The 23,027-nt window shown below is 41.5% G+C and overlaps 1 protein-coding gene across 4 annotated transcripts in view; it reads left to right on the top strand.

The window, feature by feature from the left end:
- Window positions 1-23,027, top strand: part of LOC108715207 (serine/threonine-protein kinase BRSK2) — a 97,888-nt gene that overhangs the window by 17,951 nt on the left and 56,910 nt on the right. The window lies entirely within an intron of this gene.

Here is a 23,027-nt window from a genome sequence, read left to right as displayed (position 1 = left end):
TCCCTGCTCACTCATAGCTCTGGGCTCAGATTACAGCAGGGAGGGGAGGAGGGAGGGGGAGAGGAGCAAACTGAGCATGCTCAAGCCCTAGCCCTGGAGGTTTAAGCTGAACACAGGAAGTCTGATACAGAAGCCCATGAGTACACAATAGAATGAAATAAATGCCGTGTTTCTTTTGACAGAGGACTCAGAGCATCATTACTTTGAGGGTTTACTGGTGTATTTATATAGACCTTTCTGATAAAGCTTAATTAATTTTAGCCTTTCCTTCTCCTTTAAAGGGCAAGTCAACCCCAAAATTAAAATTTGCCTAATAAAAAATAAATAAAAAAGTTATTTGCATATGTATTGCTATTGAATGCAGTTGACAATGTAAAACAATGCAGCTAATTAACAGACCTGTCTTTGTTTGCTGGGGAACCAAGGAGTTAAACCAATGCTGCTTTTCAAGAGTAATTGTTTTCACAAATAACTTTAAAAGCACTGAAAATTTTTTATTAATGTATATTGGAAAGTTGCTTAGAACTTATTTTCTTTTGTTTGGCACTTTTTTACTTTGGGATCTACTTGCCCGTTAATTATTTATTAGAGGCAAAACCAGGCTATAAGCTTTATTTAACGTTTATTTGATTTTCTAGTAGACTTAAGGTATGAAGATCCAAATTAAGAAAAGATCAGTTCGCTGGAAAACCCCATGTCCCGAGCATTCTGGATAACAGGTCCCATACCTGTAGTAGTTAATGAAGCCCTTAAAAGTGCCCCAAACTACAGAAATATGTTTTATTTGTCTTCTTCAAGAAACATCCACTTACATTGCCTTTAAGTCTTTTTTTCCTTCTGACAGCCATCATTGCATCTGCTGCCCTTTAGCAATACCTGCCCCCCTATTGCTGCTTCCCAGCTCCCCATCTTTATCACATGGTTATTGCCCTGTATTATATATAAAACATTTTGTGACATTTTGCATTTTAAAAAGCCCAGTAACTTCCTTTGTTTCGTTTAATAGCATTAACTAGCGGGGAGTTTGTCACAGTCGAGGTCTTGTATGGACCATCTTTAATATTATGAGATCTAATCGTCAGCTCATTGTGACCAGTCAATGGCTGAGTGATTTTCATAGAAGTATTTATGTCGAATTAAGTAGACTCTTAAAAACCACAGTTATGGGAAGGAGGTGTTAAACACAGATTAATTGAGCTGTGCTTTATTTAATACTTGTATTCTTTTTATCCCAGGATTACAGAGATTTGTAGCTTAATCTGACAGCATATGGATTGTGTGTAGAATTTGCCTATTGCTCGTGATAAATGGTATGATTCTCTCTCCACTTTATGCTTTATATATAATACATTTCTAATATTTATACAGGCACAGTATGGGTTCCGTTACCCGGAAACCCGTTATCCAGAAAGCTCAGAATTACGGAAAGGCCGTCTCCCATAGACTCCATTTTATACAAATAATCCAAAATTGTAAAAATGATTTCCTTTTTCTCTGTAATAATAAAACAGCAGCTTGTACCTGATCCCAACTAAGATATCATTAATCCTTATTGAAAGCAAAACCAGCCTATTGGCTTTATTTAAAATGATTTTCAAGTAGATTTAGGGTATGAAGATCCATATTATGGAAAGATCAGTTATCCGGAAAACCCCAGGTCCCGAGCATTCTTGATAACAGGTCCCATACCTGTATTATATATATGAAAGTACATGGGTTGGCTGTATGTTGGCATCTTTTCCTGATTTCTTTCCCTATGGTCTCCATATTTGTTATCTGTCTATCTTATCCATTCTTCCTTCCTAGAGCAGCGACTATTTGCAGCCCTTATCTGGGCTCAATTCAGGATTGACACCGTCCGTGACTTCTCCTGTCACCTTCTTGGCTCAATAGACGCACACACGATAGTGTCCACTCTACGATTACTGTGTTGTGGTCTCTGTCACAGCTCAGTGCTGCAGAGTTATATATAGAGACTCTATCTGCAGTCTCATTTCTGGCTCTGTGCACTAGGATTACAGAGACCAGTGGAGGTCAGGCAACATTAAAGTCAGGATTAACTCCTTGCTTCCATATGACATGCAGGCTTCCCTATGTAGCCTAGCAACCTCTGATTATAAATACTTACCTTTAGTGCACACATATTTAAAAATAGTACTTTAATCCCATTATATACCCTAACATTGTGTAACTATTGGCAAAACGGGCAGGTAAGCAGTGGCGTAACTAGAGTCACCCTAAAAAAAAATTTTCAGTAGGGCCTGGTGCACTCCGATCCCACCCACTCCCCACAGTGACCCCACCCGTTTCCCACCCTGCCTCTGCCCAACCCATGTCATGCCTTCTGCCTGTGACTAGTGTCCTTGACACGAAACGCGTCAGGCATTAGTTTATACAAATAAAGATTTTTCATTTTAATTTAATACTAGTCTGATCCATGCCTTGCTCCAACATTTAGTTTTTTTACATATGGTTTGTCTGCTCCCTTGAGCTGAGGGCCTGGGGCAGGAGCACCTGGGCCACCCACTCCATTTGGTGAGTTATTCTACTGGCGAGGTTAATACTTATAAACTGTTGGTTTTGCATTAATGCCTCTACCCCACCCACTCCCCACAGTGACTCCGCCCACTCCACCCACCCCAGGTAAGAGAGCGGCTGGGGGGGAGGTTTTTTTTTATTACAATCAAGTACAACTGGTATATTTACCCATAATTCTTTAATTAGGTATCAGGAACCCTTGCGTCCATCCAAAGCAATCATATAATCAATCCAAAAGTGGGTAATTATACCATGAAGCGCAGGAATTACTGCTGCAAAAGTGCCTTTATTCATCAACACTTTATTCTTATTCTCTTGAAGAATAAAGACACTTTTGCAGCAGTAATTCCTGTGCTTCATGGAATCATTACCCACTTTTGGTTTTTTTTATTAGCTTTGGAGGAAGGCGACCCCACAGTCTGGGCCCCCCTGCAACTGCGGGGTCTGCTTCCTCTATAGTTACACCACTGCAGGTAAGTGTGGATGGGTAGCTGAGTTCCCTTCCTTGTCATCAGGGGTTAACTACAGAGGAAGCAGACCCTGCGACTGCAGGGGGGCCCAGGAGGTATAGGGGCCCCCGAGGCCCTAATTAATGAGCATTTTCAATATATATATAGATAAAACAGGACAGCCTCTGGATATGTTGGGGGCCCTAAAATAAATTTGCTGTGGGGCCCAGTAACATCTAGTTACACCACTGCTTGTAAGCCAAGGCAGCCAGGTATTGCAACTGAAGTGCCCAATATGTTCAAAGATATTAGTGACCTAAGTTATCAAGCTGTTTCGCTCTCAATTGCCCATAGAGTGCACATAGTCATTCCTGAAAAGAGACTGCCTATCTTTGAGGGCAGACAGGATGGGGAGCAGTTGGACACTAGTTATACTTGAGACTCACTGGTTTGTGAGTTCTGGTGTATGAAGACCTGACCTTACTGAGAGAGAAGTCTTGCCCTGTGCCCACTCTCTTTGCACTATTCACATTATGCTGGATTTTTAATAATCCGCGAGATCACAGATATGACTCTGCCTCATTTGAAAATGGGCACTAAGTGGCGCAATATGACATCTCATAGGGGTATATTTAGCAACGAGTGAAGTTAGAGATCTCCACAGTCCGCAAGAGTGAAATTCTGCTACTCTCCATTCATTTCTATGGGATTTTGTAAGGCATATTTATCAAAGGGTGAATTTTCACTTCCACCCATTGATAAATACCAAATCCCATAGAAATGAATGGAGAGTGGCGGAATTTCACTCTAGCGGACTGTGGAGATCTCTAACTTTACTCTTTGATAAATATACCCCATAGTGCGCCTGAAGCTCTTCAGCACCCCGGACAGCAGCACAAAATACTAGGTTATAGGCTGAGGCAATGCTGTAAGGAAAGCCGAGGGGGTCAATTACAGTCGCCAACACAGTTGTGGTGGGGAAATAGAGACACAGTTGTTCTGCGATTTGACCCATCCATTTTAGGTATTTGCATCCAAAGCTGCATAGTTACACTCAACACACTTGCTTCCATCCAGACACCTGTAGAAAATGGTGCACAAATGTATCTATTTATGTTGGGGAACGGTAGCTCCAGGGTTCTCACATCGGCCAGCATCAATAGGGGCATCATAATTAGACCTAAAGAATCATGCCATTTCCCTGGCTGATTAGAAAGCTTTGAACTACCACATATTTGTATAGCATCGACATATTATGCAGAGCTGTACAATAGAAAGGTGTATACATGCAACACACAAACAAGTGTAAGAGAGCCCTGCTTCCACATACATAGCCACTATACTACACAAACGCTGAATCCTCTTCTAAAGTCAATCAAAACGACTGGATGATCCAATATTGGGGGAAATGTTCAGTTGTGATATATTACTGGGTTGTTTTCACCTTCGGCTGTGCTGAATACAACGTATGGTGTTCCACACACTACAATGCGGGCTTCTAATAGGTATTCCTGGTTTTTGGCAAAGTGTGGTCCTTAAAAAGAGGGCAGATAAACAGACACTGTCTCATGGGTAATTCCGAGCTGACAAGATGCCTCAGTGACCCGTGTCCCTTTTCCCCAGATCATTTACAATCCTCAGAAATCACAAAGCAGATGGATAGTGAGCAGATCAGGGCTAAGCTGTGCTGGGGAGATTACAGGGGGAGGTCTTTGTATTGGATGGAGTGGCAAGGCAGATGGGGCTTTATCAAACTTCATCATCCCATCCCTTTCACTCTCATCTTGTCTTTGTGCTGTGTTCCCCTTTCATTGTATTGCTGTATCTCGCTTCCCCTCTTTGCCCCAGGGCTATTGCCAAAATATATTCATAAATATTCTGTTTCCATTTTGCATTCATTTACCGCTTAACAAAGCAATTGTTTCACCAGCAATGGCACAAAAACAGGATTGTTTAATTCGAGAGTAGAAATTGGAAAAAGACAATTCAAAACAATATTAAGTACCTACATGGAGGGGACCTAAAAAGCAGCAGAGTTTCTCCGCTAGAGAGAACTAGATTAATAATAACTAGATTCCTGGTTCCTGGCTGTTGTGTTCTTTTTAACCTCATCTAGTTGGGCTGTCTATTTGAAACTGTACAATTCAGACGCTTTTAGCTGGCTAAATATAACATGCATTATTTTTTTATGGAATGACTTTCCCTATGGACAGCTATGAAACATATACTAAAATCCTGTGTGTGACTGTTTGGGTATTATGCTGCCGACATACCCACTAGGGTTCTGACCACCCCCTTGCTGATCCATAAAGTCTGTACTTGTGTTGCTTGCAGAAGAGAGGGGTACCTCAGTCCCCTCAACTCCAGTGCCTGCCTTAATTGTTTGGCAGTTGGGGGGTTCTTTAATAAGCTTTTTTGTATATAGGCAGTTCCCCTAAAGCTGTCGCCCTAGGCACAGGCTCTAAGGCAGTGATCCCCAACCAGTAGCTTGTGAGTAACATGTTGCTCTCTAACCCCTTGGATGTTGTTCCCAGTGGCCTCAAAGCAGGTGCTTATTTTTGAAATCCAGGCAAGTTTTGGAAGTATAAAAAACAGGTGCACTGACAAACAAAGCCATAAATGTAGGTTGACAATCCACATAGGGGCTACCAAATGGCCAATCGCAGTACTTATTTGGCACCCCAAGAACATTTTTCATGCTTGAGTTGCTCCCCAACTCCTTTTTCTTCTGAATGTTGCTCACAGGTTTAAAAGGTTAGGGATACTTGCTCTAAGGTATCTATAAAGAAACAAATGCCCTATTGGCTGATACTCCTGAAATTAATTTTTTTTCAAAATGAATCAGTTAATAGTGCTGCCCCAGCAGAATTCTGCACTGAAATCCATTTCTCAAAAGAGCAAACAGATTTTTTTATATTCAATTTTGAAATCTGACATGGGGCTAGACATATTGTCAATTTACCAGCTGCCCCAAGTCATGTGACTTGTGCTCTGATAAACTTCAATCACTCTTTACTGCTGTACTGCAAGTTGGACTGATATCACCCCCCTCCGTTTTCCGCCCAGCAGCCAAACAAAAGAACAATGGGAAGGTAACCAGATAGCAGCTCCCTAACACAAGATAACAGCTGCCTGGTAGATCTAAGAACAACACTCAATAGTAAAAACCCATGTCTCACTGAGACACATTCAGTTACATTGAGAAGGAAAAACAGCAGCCTGCCAGAAAGCATTTCTCTCCTAAAGTGCAGGCACAAGTCACATGACCAGGGGCAGCTGGGAAATTGACAAAATGTCTAGCCCAATGTCAGATTTCAAAATTGAATATAAAAAAATCTGTTTGCTCTTTTGAGAAATGGATTTCAGTGCAGAATTCTGCTGGAGTAGCATTATTAACTGATGCGTTTTAAAAAAAACATGTTTTCCCATGACAGGATCCCTTTAAAGGAGAAGGAAAGCCCCAGGGCGCAAAACCCCTCCCTCCCTCCCGTGTATTGCCCCCCCTCCCTCCTCCCCCCTGGCCTACCCCTCCCGCTGGGCAAATGCCCCTAACTTGTTACTCACCCCTCTGCGCAGGTCCTGTCCACGGAGTTCACAGTCGCCATCTTCTCCCACGCGCGTCTTCTTCCTTCTCTGACCGGCGTCTTCTGGCGCATGCGCAGTAGGAACAGGTACCGGTACAGCTCTATTGCGCATGCGCCGAATGTCACGAAGTTTTCCGATTTCACTTCGTGACGCGCGTGGGAGACGATGGCGACTGTGAACTCCGTGGACAGGACCTGCGCAGAGGGGTGAGTAACAAGTTAGGGGCATTTGCCCAGCGGGAGGGGTAGGCCAGGGGGGAGGAGGGAGGGGGGCAATACACGGGAGGGGGGGAGGGGTTTTGCGCCCTGGGGCTTTCCTTCTCCTTTAAGGTGTCGGAGAGCAAAATGCTGCTCACAAGCCATTGGTTGAGCATCAGTGCTTTAACATATGGTTTCTGCATCCTCTTCTATGTTTTATTAAAATAATTCTGATCAGAGTCAGAGGCTACATGTAGCGGATTGATCCTTAAGTAATTAAAGGGTTAATTTGCAACCTACTGTTAACAGTATTAGAGATACAGTATATCAAGGTAACACATTAGTATACCAGTAAAATGATCTCCGTCATCAGGATCTGGTGGCATTCCCAGGTTCCTCTCCTAAACCTCATCGTATAAATAGATATATTCCCAATGACTCACTCTTGCGTACTGTCAAAACACGGCAAATGAAGGCAGATGGTGCCACGGGAAAGAATGGAAGAATATTAATGAACATCTTAGTTCAAGCTCAGCATAGTCCTGTCGCTTTCTCAGATTCACCTGCTGTTTTTGTTCTTACTTCTTGTTCTGCTAGGGCCATTGCAAGCGTTATTTTTGTCGCACACCCCTATATATGACCGCTGTGTATAGGAGAAGAATAATGTAAATGCGGTTCATTAGTCAGGGTAATGTTATTCGCCAACCCATTGTTACATACACGAGTCTGAGAACTAATGAAGTCAGAGTTGTCTGTTGCGTGGAGGTTTGGGATTTAGGTACATTTCACATTTATTCCGTTTTCTGCACTACATCCAGCTCCTAATGAAGTCTCTTTTCAAGCAATGATGTGTATTGATGCATCTTTAATAAGTTACATGTGTCTGGACGGTTGTTCTCTCTGTGAGGAGCAACATACATTATTGTAATGTTCATCCACAGTGTGCAGCAGTTAAAGGAGAAGGAAAGGCTAAAATTAAGTAAGCTTTATCAGAAAGGTCTATATAAATACACCAGTAAACCCTCAAAGAAATGCTCTCTGTCAAAAGAAACAGCACATTTCTTTCCTTCTATTGTGTACTCATGGGCTTCTGTATCAGACTTCCTGTTTTCAGCTTAAACCTCCAGGGCTAGGGCTTGAGCATGCTCAGTTTGCGCCTCTCCCCCCCCCCCTTTTCCCCCTTCCTGCTGTAATCTGAGCCAAGAGCTATGAGTGAACAGGGAGAGACTCGGGCTGGAAGTGATGTCACACCAAGCTAATATGGCAGCTGCTATCCTAAACAAACAGTGAGAGCTTCTAGAGCTGTTTACTCAGGTATGGTAAAGCATTCTGCAGAATAAATATAGTGTTATAGCTTGCACTATTGTGGCTAATATATTAGCAATAAACTACTTTGGTAGCTTTCCTTCTTCTTTAAGTCCCCATGGACTCAAGGCCTTACTTGTACAGTATACGAAAAGGTACTAATGGTTACAGTTGTAGGTATATATTGCCTCCCTAGAATAGGAGTAACCATAACAATTGGAATACTGTATTTTGGACACATCAAATAACTCCAGACCAAAGGGGGGAAAAATGATATATATGAAGAGCAAGACAGAGATATTCGTACGCTAGGGCTGTAATACTTGGTAATTTTAATTTTCAAGGTGCAATAAGCCCCATAGGGGTCTCCTTGGTTAATGAAATGTGTTAATGTCAAACCAGAAAGACAAGGTAAAAGCAAAGTTCACTCTGGAGAGCCAAATTAGATTCATTGTACTTTATTCAAACACAACATGTTTAGGACAGACATGTCCTTTATCAGGTGCTAATTGATTACCACCTGATGAAGGACATGTCTGTCCGAAACATGTTGTGTTTGAATAAAGTACACTGAATCTAATTTGGCTCTCCAGAGTGAATTTTGCTTTTACCTTGGATATTGTGTGGCTTGGACGGTGCCACTGACTCTGTCTGATAGAGCCTTGATGTCTTTGGAGTGAGGGACCACCCGACAATCAATAGAATTACCTGCAAACCAGAAAGACACATTTTCCCTCTCACACTGGAATACCAATAGGGGAAGCCGAACCAGTAGCTGGTGGCGGGGATCTGGGGGCAGGGCAGTTAAGGACCAATCCGAGGGAGTTTGTTTTTGGTTTATGCTAATGAGGCCATTGTTGGATTGATTAATGGCCTACAATGGCCTGCAATGTTGCTGTGATTTGCTGCCAATTCCCAGGAGCCAAATACATTTTAAAGAAATTTCAAGTACTGTCTTTATTATGACTATGAAGATTTCCACCGATCCAGATCACGGTATATCTAGAATAGGTAAATCTAAAACAACTGGACTTGCTGAGTAATCATTGAAGACTCATCCGAGCAGCTTCTTCAATACTGTCCTTATTCTTCCTAGTTGATTATCTGCTAAGTGGCTGCTGGGAAATGTACATAACATTTTATATGCCCAATACAAAGTTTATTATGTGCAGTGATCTAGTTAAAGAGAGCTTCTTGTATTACCATGTACGTTGTTTTTTTTTTGGGGTGGGGATTTACTATGGCGGATTATCGGACAAAAACACTTTTATATTGCTGACTCCAGCTTTCAGTTTAGTTCCTATCAACTCCTCACAGCTTTGTCCTATAAGAAAACACCCAAAGGTTTACGGGTTGGGCAACACTGATATATAGTGAATAAAGTAGCCCCTCTTGTAAAATATAAGGATATTATAAGTTACCGAGGAGTTTCATGACCATATAAAAGTACGAGGCCGAAGGCCGAGTGTTTTTATACAGGTCATGGAACTCCGAGGTAACTTCTACTATCCTCATATTTTACAACTGGGGGTACTTTATTTATTATAATACACAAATTTCAGTGAGTCATGTGACAGGAATGACATCAGAACTCACTGTTTATAACTGATGACATCAGAACTCACCGTTTATAAGGATATAATTTACAGGATATTCATGGCTTTTGTGTATTATAAAGTATTACTCCACTCTCTCCATCATTTTCTATTATAACTACTCAAAATTCCTACGTAAAACAGCGTACTTTACCAAGTCTTTCTGTGCCACTCCTGGTCTAAAATAGTACCTTCATTATCCCCTGTGAATCCAGCTTTAGGCTAGATATATAGCATTATATAAATAACTACCCCTCTCTTTTGTGTCTGGAATATATTGTTATAATGCAGAGAAGCCATGAATAGTTTTTAAATTTTATCCTTATAAACGGTGACTAGTGATGTCATCAGTTATAAACAGCGAGTAGTGATGTCATTTATGTCACATGACACTAAAACTTGTGTATTATAATAAGTAAAGTACTCCTTTATTAGGTCTTCTGCCTCATGCTTTTATATGGTCATGGAACTCCTCGGTGACTTATAATATCCTTATATTTTACAATAGCAGGTACTTTATTCACTGTATATTGCACCCCCTGCTAAAGGACAAAGAAAGTTAAACTAAAGAAGTAGCTAGAAATGTTGTACATTATGTTTTGTGCTTCTGTATCAGCCCAAGGCAACCACAGCCCTTTAGCAGTAAAGATCTGTGTCTCCAAAGATGCCCCAGTAGCTCCCCATCTTCTTTTCTGCTGATTCACTGCACATGCTCTGTGCTGCTGTCACTTACTGAGCTTAGGGAGCCACTCACAATATACAGTACACATAGAATAGAAATGTCACAATATAAGGCTGATTAGTAATTAATACAGATAATTACTACATGGCAGCACAGAAACCAGTGCAATTAGCATCAGAATTGAATAATCAGCAAACCTGTAGCATCAGCTTATATTACAGCCAGGGAAGCTCATTTTCTGCTGGATAATTAGTGACGAGCCCTAAGCTTAGCTTCTCAACAGCCAATCAGAGCCCACTGAGCATGTGAGTGTCACAGACACTTTCCAAGATGGTGACCCCCTGTGACAAGTTTGAAGTCCTGGATCATTGCTGCTATTGACAAGCTGAAACTTTAGCCTCGTGCAATAGGTTCCGTATATAAAACTTGGCCCTATTCATTTTTAGGGTTTAGTTCTCCTTTAACACAGATTCCTAAATGCCCCCTACAGAGAACACGGGCAATTTTGTCATTTTAATTTTCATTCAGTAGACATGCATGCCTATTCCAGCTGCACCAAGAGCACAGAATACCTTAACTGATAATATCCAGTTGTTGTACAGTTATCGGATCCATTATCCGGAAACCTGTTATCCAGAAAGCTCTAAATCAAGGAATGGTTGTCTCCCATATGCTCCATTTTATTGATATAATCCAAATTTCCTTTTTCTCTGTAATAATAAAACAGTAGCTTGTACTTGATCCCAACTAAGATATAATTAATCCTTATTGGAGGCAAAACCAGCCTATTGGGTTTGTTTAATATGTACATGATTTTCTAGTAGACTTAAGGTATGAAGATCCAAATCATTGAAAGATCAGTTATCCAGGAAGCCCTAGATCCTGAGCATTCTGGGTAACAGGGCACATGCCTGTATTACATGAACAGGGTTGGTATTTGGTAACTTTGGTAATGCCATAATGATTATTTCATATCTTAGCTACTTTTTTTGTTGTGGACATTTGATAACTCATTAGTGCTTTGGAGTTTTTGGAGTTTTAGGGGCATATTTGCTAAGATCTGAAGTTGTGCCGGTGACCGCTTCGCCACACTCCGCCGCACTTCGCCAGGCGTAGTTTTGCCAGCGCAACGCAAATTCACTAAAATGTGAAGTTGCACTCAGGGAGGCGAACGGTAGCGAAGTTGTGCTAGCGTTAATTCGTCAAGCAAAGCGAAGTTACGCTAGTGATGCCTAATTTGCATACGACGCCAAGTTAAAGTACAATGGACGTATATGTAGCAGCAAATACATTACACTACAAAAGCCTGAGAAAGCTTCATAAAATAAAATAAAATTGTTATTTTGCCCTATACATGTGCCCACTGTATAGTTTAGGTGCCATATGTTAGGAAATGTAGGGGGGAAGGAGGGTACCCCAAAAAAATCTACGATCTTTTTCAGCCTATCACCCTTAAAAAAGGAAAAGACGCCAGCGTTTTTTGGAACTTAGAAAAAATTTCAACTTTTTTTGACGCAAGCCCTATCTACTCTATTGCACTTCACCTGGTCTCAGTTGGCGAAGGCAAGTCTGGCGCAAGAGGTAACGTTCACGAAAATCCGCAAGTTAGCGAATTAGCGTAGTCACGTCCCTTCGCCATAGCGCAACTTCGCCTGGCATAAGGGTGCGAAGTAGCGCTAGAGTAGGTCCACTTCGCTAGCAAATTTACGCCAGCGCCCGTCAGTGAATCGACGAAGTAACGAAATGACGTCACGCTGACAAATAACATTTGCGATACGTTAGCCACTTCGCGCTTTAGTAAATTTGCCCCTTGGAGTTTGTCTCAAGCCCTTTGTTGTACAAACAGGGCCACAAGAAGGCAACTGTTATGTTTTGGTAGCCGAGGATGAGTAGAGTATAAAGGTGGCCATACACGGATAGATCCGCTCGTTTGGCGATGTCGCCAAACGAGCGGATCTCTCTCCGATATGCCCACCTTGAGGTGGGCAATATCGGGCTGATCCGATCGTGGGCCCTAGGGCCCAACGATCGGATCCTTCACGTTCGCAAACGGGCGGTCGGATCGCGGGACCACATCAACGAACAGATGCGGCCGCGATCCGACGGGATTTTTAACCACATCCGATCGAGATCTGGCCGTCTGTCGGCCAGATCTCGATCGGGGAAGCCCGTCGGGGGCCCCCATACATGGGCCAATAAGCTGCCGACTCGGTCTGTCGGCAGCTTTTATCGGCCCGTGTATGGCCACCTTAACAGTCCCTAATGTGATCTGGAAGATTGGGTGGATCTTTCCATGAGACCAGGCCCAGCCGGATTGGCTGCACGCTCACTTTCATGCATACAAACTGCTTTTCATCTGCAGGTTTTGTAGCCGCCAGCACAGTGATTCCCCATTGATACTTGAACCTTGTAGGAGAAAAAAAAGCAGCTTAGGTTTCCTCTGTTCACAAATGAGTGTCTCCTTTCACTACTTGGCCTGGCTGCTCCCATAAGGGACATTTTTCCACATGTGTGATCAATATTTTCGTTGTTGGAAAAGGTCTTACTGGAAACCAAAACACTTATCACACAATGAATCTTTTGCATTAAAATTTAAAAACACCGGAGAGCGCGGTACCTTTTTTTCATCTAAATGGTTATGTTTTGTTTACACCCCGAGAGGCACATTTATCAAAGGTCGAATTTTGAATTCATGTGAATTGTTTTCACTCTAATAAAAATACACTCGAAATTCTATTGGGAGGTTAAAGGATAAGTAAACCTTTAAAATAAATTAATGTAAAATTGATGAGGGTGCTATTCTAAGCACTTTTGTCATTTATATTCATTATTTATATATATTTTATTCCAAGATATTAAGGGATACATGTGCTGTTAATATGAATGAATTTTGTTACAACAGCGCCACCTGTTGGTCAGTTTCCCACCAGTCTGACCAGCAAGTAGTCAAGGAAGTTGTCAGGAGAAAGAAAGAGGCTGATGTTCTTCTGCTTAGGAAAGATGTGAGAAAAAGGTTTGTAATATTATTCATAAGCAGAAAAACATCAGAGCAGTCTTTTTTCTCCTTGACTACTTGCTGGTCAGACTGGTGGGAAACTGACCAGCAGGTGGCGCTGTTGTAACAATTCATTCATATTAACAGCACATGTATCCCTTAGTATCTTGGAATTAAAATAATAAATAATGAATGTAAATGACAAAAGAGCTTAGAATAGCACCATCATCAATTTTTCATTCACTTATTTTAAAGGTTTACTTATCCTTTAAGAAAAAATGACGTCTAAAACTCGAACGAATATTACCGATGCGAAAACTCGACTCGTACTCGCATGTCAAGAAGGCTATTAACATCTTCAAATGGGACAGTGGACCTCTCCCGTTGACTTCTACATGAACTCGGCGGGTTTTAGGTGGCGAATATTCGAATTCGAATTGTTCCAAGGGTCAAGGTTTGATAGATCTCGATGTTCGAATTCGAATCGAGTTTGGATTATTCCCAATTTGAATTTGAGAGTTTTGACCACAAAAAAAAGTTTGAAAATTCGAATGCACTATTCGACCCTTAAAGAGGTGGTTCACCTTTAAGTTAACTTTTAATATGGTAAATAATGGTCATTTTAAGCAATTTTTTCAGTTGGTCTCCATTATGTATTTGTTATAGTTTTTTAATAACTTGCTTTATTCTTCTGGATCTTTCCAGCTTTACAATGGGGGTCGCTGACCCCATCAAAAAACAAATGCTCTGTAAGGCTACAAATGTATTGTTATTGCTACTTTTAAATGCTCATCTTTCTACTCATTCCCTCTCCTGTTCATATGCCAGTCTCTTATTCAAATTAAAGCATGGTTGCTAGGGGAATTTGGTGCCTAGCAAACAAACTGCATAAATTGCCAACTGGAGAGCTGTTGTATAAAAATCTAAATAACTCAAAAACTACAAATAATAAAAAATAAAAACCAATTACAAATTGTCTTAGAATATCACTCTCTACATCATACTAAAAGTTAATATAAAGGTGAACAACCCCATTAATAAATCTGCCCCCTGGCGTCTTCACTATTATTATAGCCCAAAAAAGGATTTTTTTTTCTCTAAATTCTTAGCCAATATTCAAGCATACTTGCTCAGTGAATTGTTTTTTGGAATATCGTTTGGTAGAAATATCTCAAATAATGCCCAGTGATAGAAATACATAAGCAAGGGGCCCACTGAGCTTTCTATACTCAAAGATCCGGCTGCATCATTATATCAACGGATTCAAAGAGATTCAATGTCACTGCAAATAAAATATGTGTGATATAATTTGAGAGTATAACGAACACTGTGTACTTCACCTAATTTACTATTCCTGAATGTTCCCATTAACAAATTTATCCTTCCTCTGCGATGGAGACCTCCGGGAAGCACAATCGGTTAATAAACCATCTTTTGTGCTTTGTTGAATAAAGTGCTGCCTGACTGATTGCTTTGTAAATCCTACATATGTTGTTCTGTATCAGATGTAAATCAGCACTCAGAATGATTGATCTGGTGTTTTATGCCTCAGCTCTTCTGTCTCATTGCAGATTCAGTGTGTGTGCAGGGTATTCATCGTTAAAGTATGAATTCGATCATTTGTATCTTAACCTGAAGAGCTTACACTCAGCCTTGGATTGCACTTGCCCTTAGATTCATCTGCCATTGGCTTCAGAGCTATCCAATGCACATCCAGTAGCCTGGAGCCTAAACTGAGTCAGCAGGAGCCCTAAGGGAAAGCTGGGGAAGGAGAAACACTCGGCATATAGGATGTGCTACATAGGATTGTGCAGTGCTGTCCATAGTGCTGAAATGAAGAACAGGTATTGGATCTGTTATCTAGAATGCTTGAGACCTGGGGTTTCTGCATAAGGGATTCTCTCTGTAATTTAGGTGGGTTGGGTATTTAATCGAACACAGTGCAAAGTATAGGTATCCGGAAACCCATTATCCAGAAAGCGCCGAATTACGGAAAGGCCGTCTCCCATAGACTCCGTTTTTAAAAATGATTTTCCCTTTTCTCTGTAATAATAAAACAGTCGCTTGTACTTGATCCCAACTAAGATAGAATTAATCCTTATTGGAGGCAAAAACCAGCCTATTGGGTCTATTTAATGTTTACATGCCATTCTAGTACACTTATGGTATGAATGTCCACATTAGGGATCCGGAAAAACCCCAGGTCCTGAGCATTCTGGATAACAGGATCCCATACCTGTATAAACATTACAGAGAAAAGGCAAATCTGTAAAATATGAAGATATGCTTCTATGGGAGATGGCAATCCTGTATGACACAGCCTTCTCGAAACAAGGTTCCAAATAATAGAATACAGCAAAGGAATTCCAACGGCACACAGGACTAGAAATGCTTGACAAATGGGTTTTACTCCCGGAAACGTTGCATCGCACTCCGCTTTGAAATACATTTTTGAAGATTTCTCATAGTCCTGTGTGCCGTTGGAATTCCTTTGCTGTACTATGTTTTGGGGCTTGCCGAACCTCTGCCAGTGTGCACCAGGCATATTGTTGTTATCTATTGGGTGTGCGGGATCCTGCCCTGTTCCTATCCACATAATAGAACCCATAAATGTATTAGGGCACTATGCCTGATGAATAACTATCTGTACTCCGTTTGTATACCCCCTCCATTCCTTGCTCTTCCAATAACCGCTCCCTACAATTAGCCTTTTAATCGCAAATTGCACCTCATCCACTTCATGCAATTTAGCAATTAGCCGCTTTTTATGTACAGTCTGTGCCATTCTGTATTAGACGAGGTCGATGTGAACAAGTTCTCACACTTGCTCAGCAGCCTGGGGTCTAACAAGCTCTTCTTTAGATCACTGACCTTTGTCTACAAGAGGCACACGGTATCAAGCTGCGCTGCTTTCATAGCGTAAGGCACTCGGCGAGCAGGGAGACCATTATAACTAAATCAGTTCTAAAAGATTTAGGAGCCTTATGTTTATGGCTAAATATCTTTAAGTGGCTGAGCTACAGCTGTTCTGAGAATTGTAGTTCACAACGGCAATGAGTATGCTCTTCTCTTTCATTCTTTTCTGTAGCCAGGTATAAATAAATAGTCCTTATAATCCATTAACTTCTCCAATATCCACTCTCCATTAACTGAGCCTATAACCACTCCCCTTAGGCCTATGCTACTATAGCAAATTGTTTTCATTACTGCAATGGTATTTCCTCTGACCCACCCTTTCATCCTTCATACGGAGCTTTCTGTGAAATTGCCTCTTCCTCTACCTTGGAGCTCATATTTCTACTCCCATGGGCTTATAGGGCAGCTATCTTTAGTGCCTTCAATATCTTCCACGTGTAATGCTTGTCCTACCTATTTCCATATATGCTCTACATAACCCTGATATAGGCATTACCTACACCCAGAGGAGGCGTTGCCACTGATTGTAAGACCATCTTTCCAAAATCCCTAAGGATGGGGTAGGGCTCTTTTGGCATTGCCATTGTGTTTTTTTCTGATGTGGTCCTCATAATTCTGCCTTTAGTAGCAATTTTAACTTCAACAGTGTCAAGTGTATATATAGCTGCCCGGGGAAGTTTTAATGTGAATTGGCATTATTCTTGGCTCCCTGCTGAAGACTGAACCCTTGGTTAGAATCTGTGTTTGATACAAATCAGAGTTGGGTACTTCATGAATTTTTCAGTATTGCTTTATTAGAGTATTTATATGAGATATCCAGACTAAGTATATGCGACAAGAAAAATGTTGCTGTCCGGCACTCAAAGGAATCCACAGGGCCAAAAAAATAAGGTAAAAAGCGGTATCTATTAGTCAAAGTTAAAAATATTATTACATTTCCATAGGCCCTATGCGTTTCGCATCCTAAGGGTACAGAATCATGGGCTATTTGTGGATTCCTTTGAGTGTCGGACACCCCTGTTTTTCTTGTCCCTGAAGCTGAGGGTCTGAGGCTGGTGCACCTGGACCACCTGATTTACTCGGAGTGAGCGATTTACATTAATATTCCGGAGCAACTTTTTTTCTTTTGTAGCAATATCCAGCCTAAGGCCTTTCAACAGTTGAGTTGCATCATTCAGCATTCATAGGTTGAAGGCTTGCCATGAGACTTGTAGTTTCATTAAAATTTTCAACAATTTTTGGAGGAATTCCTATCTACTCTATATCTGCAGGGGCCTACTTGACATATAGGGGGTTGGAGGTAGCAACATAAAGATATTTTTGGCCAGTTTGCTATGTTATTGCTATACAATGAATCAAGATAGGTCATGGTTTGACAGTGATCATAGTGCCCACCAATCAGATGGAAGCCAAAGCATACCCTCTTCTTGGGAATTGGGGCAGTAAAGGATCAGCCGGGCAGACAGTTGATGTTTCAGCAGGCCCTGAGCTTGCAAACCTTTGTGTAAGCCACTGATATATTGGCTAAGGCCCAAGAACCTCATGGAGCTCTTACATTGTAGTGAAGAGCCTCGGCTGTCACTGACTTCTGCACCATAGGGAGTTTTTTGGCCACTTACCCAGTGGTGATTAATGGGGACGTACATTTCCCTGATAAAGTGAGATCTATGTTCTTCATCTTGTAGAAAAACAGAACATATGTCGTTTCAGCAGAATGGAAACCAATAAGGATGTATTTTAGGGCAAATGGTCTTGAATCCAGGAAGTTAAAACACAAGCCAACCGAGTTGCTCAATGGCTGAAGAACTGTGGGCACTGTAAATACATGTTTACTGGTGCAGCTCTTTTTGCTGTGACATTCTCCATGTATGACCAAGTATTCATCAGTAGCTGCAGACCAAGTGAAGGTCTCACGCTCATGGAATCTCATGGTGCTGCAGAAAAAACAGTCTTAGCCAAATTTGGTCTCTGTTGGGCAGCTAGGGACTCAAAAGGTATGTCTGGAAAGGGTCAGTAAATCTTGTTGTTTTAGTCCTACACAACTGATGACCCCATAAGCAAAACAGAGGACTTTGGTCAATGCCACTAGGCAACATACATTTTTTTAACATACATTGAAGTACAGTATGTGGGTCTCTTTCATGCCAGAGCATCATTCCGTTTGGCCTTGTGCTCTTCTACCATCTGACTTTTTCAAAATCCTCTTATTTATACTTGTCCCTTTATTTTTCTCATTGCCATTTGTCTATTGTTTCTTGTCCTCTCCACCTAGAGAGTCTTTTCATCTCCACTTTTCCTCTCCTCCCCCCACTTCTACTCTCTTCAGCTGCTTTTGTACGGAACCCTCTGCAGCATCTGGGCTGCGTCAGCATTTCATCATTGGATATCCCTCTGACACTGGAATATTCTGCAATTTCTCTCTAACAACTGGTTCAGCCTCTCTCTTCCTGGCCAGGATTCCTCGCTTGTTCTGTTATATAAAAAAAAAATCGTCTTGTCCAATAGGAAACATATGTTGAAAATTCAGATACTGTGATAAATAAAGAGATGCTCGTGAGATGTAAGGATGCTCGTCTACCTATGTAGGTTAATTACAAATACGGATCTATTATATAAGGTGTCAAGCTGCTTTACTCCGTGCATGCAGTGTATCTGCATTGTGTTTGCAATGCTGTATTTAGGGATTGGTTACTGAGAATATTTTCATATTGATCATTTCGTCACACATGAAAGCCTCTCCCCAGGCTTGTTATTTTTTAACTCTATATATGGCACAATTGGAGAGCTTTACAGAGTATATATAATACAAACTGTTTCCCCTGACCTTATTTTGCTACTATAGGGGCTTGCACATCACACCGTGACTGGGCTTTTGGGACATAGACTCCAATATCGGGTCAATCTGACCGTCGAACCCCTTAATTCATGGATTAAAGTTCCTAGCGTCAAAGGCAGTGGTTTCCAAAGTGTGGGGCTGATATTTATAGAGGGGCTGGAGCACTGATGAGGGGGAGGTGAAGACTAGTTAGGAGCATGTCTGTTTGCTCTACTAGATAGACCTGAAAGACCAGCTTGAAGATCAGTTAGGTGAAGGGTGATGGTGAAAACTTATTTGCTGTCCTAGTTATTCTTAGAACTATGGTTGAATGATTGCTACACCAATATTTTGCTTTTGGTTTAGCTAAGGGGGACCTGACCAAAGTCTAGCCCTCCCACAGTCTTGAACTGAACTCAAAAGCTAACTTTTCAATTGGTCTACATTTTTAATATTTTTTGAAGTTGCTGCCTTCTTCCCTCTCTTTCCTACTTAAAAGGGATCACTCAGGACTTGACTGGGATCCAGAATATGTCCTGGTATTTCAATACACAGAGCCAAACAGCCCCCATCAGCCCATTAATAGTGACTGTCTATGACATCTTAAAGCAGCCCCTCTGGCATTTGCCAGAACACACAGATTACCAGTCCAAGCCTAGGGTCACTGACCCCTCCAACACTATTGCTCTGTGAGGCTACAATTTGTATTGCTAATTTTACTTTTGATTTCTTTTCAAGTCTTCGCCATCTTCACATTATTAATAATAATATGTTTATAGTGCTTTTCAGACCAGTAGAAAGATCTAAACTGGAGAGCTACTAAGCAAAAAGCTAAATAATTCAACCAATTTAACCAACATGTTGGAATCCTTTTTATATCATGGCTTAGCATTTAATTAACTGAGCTGTAACTGTGTTACACTTGAACAAAAGCAGGACATTTTATACTGTAACTCACTGGGCCTTATTTACAAACTATGGGCCAGATTCAATTCAGAGAGAGAAAAAGTTACCCTGTGGTTTATTATGTGAAAACTCATGGACGAGATTCAATTCCAAATTCAGTTCCAGTCTTTCCCCATATAGGCAATAGAGTTTTTAAAGCGTGAATTGCATCTCAAATTGAATTGCATCTTTAAATTGAATTGCATCTCAAATTGAATCCCGTCCATGAGTTTCCCACGAAATTCGAGAAACGGGGCAGGCGTCTAGTTTTTGACGCGTTTTTTTTTACTCTGGCGTCCGTTTTTTTTTTTACGCCGGTGCAAATTCATGGGCGAAAATGCGGAAATTCGCCCATCACTAGCAGCAGACTAATTCAAAGCAAACCGGTGATTGGTTGTTAAACTGCTGCAGTTTACATTTTATATATATATATATATTTATATTTATATTTAAATGAATAATGTGCTCTTATGCTCAAAATGTGGTCAGGCATGCATTATAATTAAATGGCGCATCAAAGAAACAAGGATGAAATGAATACTAATTAGAATATTTGGCTGGAAAGTAATTAATGAAGTTGTTGTGCCGTGTGTTTGGCTTTGAGCATATTTTGATTACAAGATAACCCACAACCTTGTCTTGCTTTGTGGGGTGTAGAGTCTATTCTTCATTTAAAGGAGAACTAAAGCCTAACTAAAGAAGTAGGTAGAAATGTTGTACATGATATTTTGGGCTTCTGTACCAGCCCAAGGCAACCACAGCCCTTTAGCAGTAAAGATCTGTGTCTCCAAAGATGCCCCAGTAGCTCCCCATCTTCTTTTCTGCTGATTCACTGCACATGCTCTGTGCTGCTGTCACTTACTGAGCTTAGGGACCCACTCACAATATACAGAACACATAGAATATAGAAATGTCACAATATAAGTGCTAATTGAGAACTTTTTTTTTTTTGGACTTTGCACACTCTACCCTGCTTTTTGTCCCCTCCAGCCTCATTTCAGACAGTGTCCTGGCTGGAATCAAGCCTAAGCATTGGTGAAATTCAAATACCTTTATTGATGGGAGGCTGCTGGGAGTTGTAGTTTAATAATAGGATTGGACCTGCCTTTGTATAAGGAGTTCTATCCCTGCCCTGGAAGTCTGTGCTCAGTTCTGAGTTCCCCGGTGTTGCACAATATTAAAGCACAATGCCAGTGTTTAACACCTTTGCTGCCAGTATAAAGCCTGTAGAGTGCAAGTGGTGTGGCACCAATACTTTACTGTCCACATCAGTAAAGCCTAATCCCTCATCTGACCCTCATCTGACCCTGCAAACACTTCCTTATCTTCCCCTCCTATTAGTTAATAATTCAGCACTTGGTCTGTTTCTCTCTGTCTTTCCCCACCTTTTCGGCTTGCATTTTTTCCTCCTACACTTTGCATCAGATCCTATTTTTGGGCCTTCGCATTTAAAATACATTTTATTCTTACAGGTAGACGTATTTTACCGCATTCACCATCTCCCTGCAGTGCTCAGTCTTCCTTTATGTGACCCCCTTTTGCAGTTCCTCCCACACTTTCTCTGCAGACACATCTTCCTCTCCCAATTCCCCCTTCTTTTTTCAGTGCCCTACTTTTCACATGCTCCTTTCCCAGGGGCACATCATGTCCCTCCTCTTATGACTAACTTCAAAGAGTATGAGACACGGGCATGGGACCCCCCAAACAGAAATATCTTCGATCACCTTCCCTAGCCTCAACCTACACTATCCCCTGGGTCTTCATTACCCGAAATTACACCAATTAGTGACTTTGCAAGTTAACTTCTGCCTAGGGGTGGCTAAATATGCTGTATCCAGACTAGAGATATATATATATATATATACACACACAAACACACACACATACACTGGAGCAGGGACTGATGTCAGTGATGTATAATCTCTGTTAAAAACTGGCACAATACACATAAAGGTTAACAATAATAATATAAAATTCCTTTATTACCACATACATATTAGGGGGTTCTCTTAAAAAGCTTCCATTTTCATGAGGATAAAGAGGGATCCAGGTTTAAATCCATCTCAGGTTATAGTTGGCTTAAAGGGGATCTGGGAAACCTTTAGGTCAGAGACACACACTCAGATTCGGGGAGATTAGGCGCCCGGCGACAAATCTTCTCTTCTTCGGGGCGACTTATCTCTCCGAACTGCCTTCCCGTCCGCTAGAATGTAAATTGCTCGGATCGCTTCGTTTTCTCAAGTCGTCCGAAGTTTCCTTGTGAGGCAACTTCGGGCGACTTCGGAAAATGAAGCGCTCCGAGTGCCATCCCGCCGGCGATATATATTCTAGCTGGTAGGGGAGGTAGTAGAAGAAGAGGGAATTTGTCGCCGGGCGACTAATCTCCCAGAATCTGAGCGTGTGTCTCTGACCTAAGGCTGTTTTTAAAATAAAAAAGCGACATTTGCTGGGGAGGAGTGATCTAATTACAGATCCCTGATCACAGGGGGCTTAGTTAAGAACAATTGGCAATTGGGCACCAAATTTGTCCAGTGTTGATAAATGACCCTCAGTGTGTCGGGATGGTTAAGCTGTAGCCTTTTATATGTTATATAAACCAGGACCGCTGTAGGGATCCTAGTAGGGCTGCCACCTTTCCTGGAAAAAAATACTGGCCTTCCTATATAATTATCTTTTTTCCCTATTAATAACATTTGGATCAACCATCATTTTTACCATCCAGGCCGGTAAAATACCGGCCAGTTGGCAACACTAGATCCTAGGGAAGTTTAGGTACAGACAGGGGTCTCCAGATTAGGTCGGCAATTTATGGGCCCTTCCTAGGGTTGCCACCTTTATGTCTGGCTGAGACCGGGCGTGGGGGCGGGTCCGTGACATCAGTGGGTGGGGATATGATGCGGCGATCAGCGATTGGCCGATCGCGATGTCAATCAAGGGAATCCCGCCCGGTTTTCCTTATTTGAAAAAACCGGGCAGGAAGTATAGACCCGGGCACCCCTCAACAT

Source organism: Xenopus laevis, chromosome 4S (assembly GCF_017654675.1).
Source record: "Xenopus laevis strain J_2021 chromosome 4S, Xenopus_laevis_v10.1, whole genome shotgun sequence".
NCBI lineage: Eukaryota > Metazoa > Chordata > Amphibia > Anura > Pipidae > Xenopus > Xenopus laevis.
The sequence above is the reverse complement of the archived record's forward strand: the minus strand, read 5'-3'. Positions and strand labels throughout refer to the sequence as shown.